This window comes from Engraulis encrasicolus, chromosome 23 (genome assembly GCF_034702125.1).
Source record: "Engraulis encrasicolus isolate BLACKSEA-1 chromosome 23, IST_EnEncr_1.0, whole genome shotgun sequence".
NCBI lineage: Eukaryota > Metazoa > Chordata > Actinopteri > Clupeiformes > Engraulidae > Engraulis > Engraulis encrasicolus.
Genome location: NC_085879.1, coordinates 38,831,206 through 38,836,205, shown reverse-complemented (window position 1 = coordinate 38,836,205; position 5,000 = coordinate 38,831,206). Strand labels below are relative to the sequence as shown.

The window sequence follows — 5,000 nt, the reverse complement described above, 5'->3', positions numbered from 1 at the left end:
TTATTGAAGTGTAAAAAAAAAATGCGACACGTTTTCCCCTTCTAAACCATAAAGAACATGTGGAGGGGGGAAAAAGTGGATAGAAAATAAGAATGTGTGTGTGTGTGTGTGTGTGTGTGTGTGTGTGTGTGCGTGCGTGCGTGCGTGCGTGCGTGCGTGCGTGCGTGCGTGCGTGCGTGCGTGCGTGCGTGCGTGCGTGCGTGCGTGCGTGCTCACATTGTGGCAATTGGAGACATGAAGGCAGACATGTCACTCTTGAGCTGATAATTGCATAATTGCCGTGTACAGAGCAGTGTGCAGCCAGCGGGGCTGATATATGCCCGCCCACCCGCCTGCCACTAACTGCATCTAGAGGTCAACGTGAAGATAGAGGCACCATTGAGGGCTTCCCTCTTGCACGGGTGAGGCATAAATGCAATTTCGTTGTGTGCAGTGTGCCGTGTTCACAATATGCTGTGGAGTGCTGTGTTATAATGACAAATGGGAGTTGGAGTTTCTCAATGCTGCTTTTGGAGATAGGGAGACATATTCGATACAGGCCTTAGATTGCAGCCTTGCAGGCAGTCTTTAGTTTAACAAAGCAGGCAGCAGCAAATGATGAGGAGGTGGAACGATAAAAAGACAAATAAATATTAAATAACTAATACAACTTGGACAGACTAGCTACTGATGCTGTGGTAACTGGCACCAAAGGACCACAACAACAAATTTGCTCCTTGCCAAATCAAAGACACAAAAGAGCAATTATAGTGTGATTCATTGTCCATGAAATAAAAATGAAAAACAAAAAAAAATGGCAGGATCACTGGGATTTCATCCGTTCTAGACAAGATAAAAGATTTTGGAAATGTAATCATCAGTGCACCACTCTGACAACAGGGAGAGCAAAAAAAAACGGAATAGAGAAAGAAAGTCATGGTTTGATAATTCATGCTGAGGCAGCGTGTTGGGACTCAGAAGCTACAACCGTGTGATATCTCACTCTCCTTCTCACTCTCAGTCACACGCATGAACACAAATAAAAACAAAACAAACAACAAAAGAAAACCCATTAAAAAACAAATTTCAATCAACTGAGACAGTGGCAGGTCAGTGGGTCCAGAAGGGTTCTGTACAGCCGGGTACCCATTGGCTCCAACACGTCACACTCAAGACTGGCAAAACAAATGCTAAATGGGGATTTAGTAGGAGAAAACTCTTGAAAGGAAAGGTAAGCACAGACCTACTTGCTTACCCAAAACACTAGACCAGCTGGCAATGTCAGACAGGTACTGCACCAACTCGTTTCGCTTTTTTATTTATTATTTATTTATTATTTCTCCTGAAACTTTCAGAAATGGCAGTCATCTGAGAAGCGTGTCTAAAGACCACGTCGTGAAAAGACCGCCTCCTCAATATGAGTGCAGTTCACTTCAGACATCAACTTGGAGAGCCAGGCTGTCGTCAAACGCAGGCAGGAGAGAAAGCGAGCAGGGGGGTTTGGGGCGTAGACGTGTGACTGAGTGGGGAAGCTTGGGGGGGAGGAGATGTTTGTATGGAGGTTGCAGAGCCAGTCTATCTGTCTCACCCCGTTTGCCAACCTACATTAGTTTACTTATAACTTCTTGAGCCCGACGAGAAAAAAAAATAATCAATCCTCCAGCGCTGCCAATTCATCCAAGTTCGCTCAACACTTTCTCATCTTGCGACGGGAAATCGCTAACAATAAGGAGCGCACTAAAGATTGACAAGCCATTACCATATCGGCTGCTTCCGCCAACAAACCCTTTGGCCAACACCCCGAAGTGTAAGGTAATATGGCTAATGGATTCTCTTGTATACAACAGGATTTTATTTTTATTTCTTTAGCTTAGCCGAGGAACCAAAAAAAAAAAAAAAACAACCTGCCAAAAGTAGTTGAGGAAACAGCAAGGCAGAACTGTGAGGAGGAGGCTGTCAAAAAGTCTCAGAGTCAAGACGTAGCAGCATATTGATGGAGACAGAGAAGGGAGCCTAGGCAGAGGAAAAAAATACTGAAGCACAAACATGCGCCACAAAAAAACATGCAGTGGGGAAAAAAAATACACACCTTCACTCACGTACCGTGTACACACACACAGTCACACATACACACACACACACATAGACACAGACACAGACACACACACACACACACACACAGACACACACACACAGACACACACACACACACACACACACACACACACACACACACACACAGACACACACACAGACACACACACACAACCACACACACACACACACACACACACACACACACACACACACACACACACACACACACACACACACACACACACACAAGGCTCAGGAGAGAGGAGCAAATGTTCTAAACTGTGATGTAGTTGTTTTTAATATGTTTCAGCCTAGGCGTCTCGTAATAATAAGAGGTGTTGTGGTGGTGGTGGAGGAATACATCGGGACGGGAGCGCTCGAGTCACTTTCATCCGAGGGTGGTGGCTGCCTGGCTGGCTGCATGTCTCCACACACATGGCGGCGGCAGCAGCAGCAGCACCTGAGCCGTGGAAAAGCTTCGGCTTGCTTCATGTAGCCATTGCGAGGGTTAAAATAAGCCCCGTGTCCCGCTAGCGAGCTGTCAAGGAGCACGCGCGCTGACGCTGAGGCTTGCGGAGCGTTGTTTTTGTCATGCGGAGGGGAGAGACGGGTATGTGGATAAAGTAGAAATCTCTGTCCGCATAACTTTGGAGAATTTTATGCACACGGCGTCAGGATCCTTCACCGAGGTAAACAAGGCAGGTATCTCCAGAAAGAGCAGAGCAAAAATAAAGAAATAAAGAAAGAAAGAAATCGTAAGAGTGAGTGACTGACAGCACTGAAATATAGATGGATGGTATGAGACAGGTGGAGTGAACAATGCCGCTTTGAATCTGTGCACAACAGACACAATGCCACTGAATAAGCAACAGATGCGAGGCTGCCATTCAAGCTCAGAGGGTGCCCAGCACTGAAAGAAACAAAGATAATCTCTTTACTTTGTGATGTAGATATTAAACAATGTTGTCTTTCTTTTCGCCCCCTCGCAGAATAACATGAAGCGCTCACAAAAACCGAATGCAGCAGGATTGCTTTTTCTCTTCCTCGAAAACCGTGCGGAAAAGAAAGAAAAATAAGAGAGGCACATTTCTACCCCCTTGTTCCTCAAACCCCACACAGATTGCTTTGAGCACATCTGACTGAACAGACTCCAGAGGGTAACCCGACTCCGAAAGTGCCCAAAAATCTCTTTTTTGCGAGTTCAAAGCCACTCTTTGAGTTGGAGCTGAACGGGCCCCCACAGAGGTGCACAGCAAGCAACTGTTCCCTTCTATTCTCTCCATGAGTGGCCTCCACTGGGCAATCTGACCCCCCCACCTCCACCCATCCCCACCCCCCTCTCTCTCTCTCTCTGCAGCGAGACCTGGGTCCTCTTGGCCCCACAATTCACGCTCCTCCTTCTCCTCCTCACACTCCTACTCTCTCCTCTCCTCTCCTCTCATCCTGCTCTCTTTCCATCCTCTTGATCTCGGCGTGGCCTGAGAGCAGTGCACTTAACTTTCTCTCCACGCTCTCCGCCGTGTGATTTCTGTTGGCAGGTGCTGAGGTGCCCCTTGCTGGCCCCGTCTCTCTCTCTCTCTCTCTCTCTCTCTCTCTCTCTCTCTCTCTCTCTCTCTCTCTCTCTCTCTCTCTCTCTCTCTCTCTCTCTCTCTCTCTCTCTCTCTCTCTCTCTCTCTCTCTCTCTCTCTCTCTCTCTCTCTCGGCGATGACAGACGCGGTGATAGAATCTGGAGCTATGGGAGCCCTCGTCCTTATTTGCTTTTTCCTCAGGATTGGAGATAGCAGGGTAGTATCTTCCTGGCTAGGACATTACACTGCAGCCTTTATCTTTGGAGTTCTGCACTTTAGACTGTAACCCATTAGATACGTGTATATGATTGAGTGCACTGTAGAGCTACATCTCTACATTCTATAAATCCATTCTTGTACAACATTCTGGAATGTACTTACGTACTCATGGCATCCATTTTAATTCGGAAAACCTTTGCTTAATAAATTCCCTTCGACATCACTCCTAAATCATGTACGAATGTGGCATTCTATTAAGGCTTTCAGATGTATTACTATTACGACAAACTATGAAAACCTGACATTTGTTCAAGTAAATAATAGCTATGCGTGTTGCTACATCCCTTTTCCCGCATCTGACAAGCTTGATACTGAAATCCCGGACTAACTTTAGCAAAGGGCAAGTTTGTCATTTAACGCTCCTATACATTCCTAATAATAAATTGTGGAGGAGGAGGAGGAGCAGGAGAGGATTGCACTTGGTATTTTTTCTCCCAAGCAATTCCCAGGGGCCAAAGCTCACTGCAGCAAGGCAAAAGGTTCTGGTTTCACTATTCACTGACCTTTACCTTTGGAAAACCAGAGGCAGACCATAATATGTGGCTAACGATCCCAGTCGGCCCAATCCTGGGGGATGATTTCAACATTACGGCAGACCACACTAATCATGTAGACAGCGATATCCACTTGCTTCTGGTAATTGAGTTTTCTTCGCCGGTCTGAGATGGAACACGGGCGAACGAATGGTCAGTGGCTTGTTTCGACGGGCAAACGCAGGGGAAAAACCAGGAGGGCGGCAAACTACGGGGCCAGTGCGAAGGGTGAAGGTGAAGCCACAGATGTAAAGAGGGTACACGAGTGTCATTACGCATCTGGCTGAGAGTGTGAGAGATGGAGAGAGCAAGAGAGAGAAAGACAGAGAAAAATCGAGAAAGGTAGAGAGAGAGAGAGAGAGAGAGAGAGAGAGAGAGAGAGAGAGAGAGAGAGAGAGAAGGGGAGAGAGAGAAGGGGGGGGAGAGCACGAGAGCACAAGAGTAAAATGAAAGAAAGATACAATGTGAGAGAGAGAAAGGCAGGACACAAGAGAAGAGAGAGGGGGGAGACAGAGAGAGAGACAGAGATAGACAGAGAGAGAG

General features: G+C 46.8%; 1 protein-coding gene across 6 annotated transcripts in view; it reads right to left on the bottom strand.

Annotated features, from left to right (window-relative positions):
• Positions 1-5,000, bottom strand: part of diaph2 (diaphanous-related formin 2) — a 642,359-nt gene that overhangs the window by 470,042 nt on the left and 167,317 nt on the right. The gene's annotated exons all lie outside the window — the stretch shown is intronic.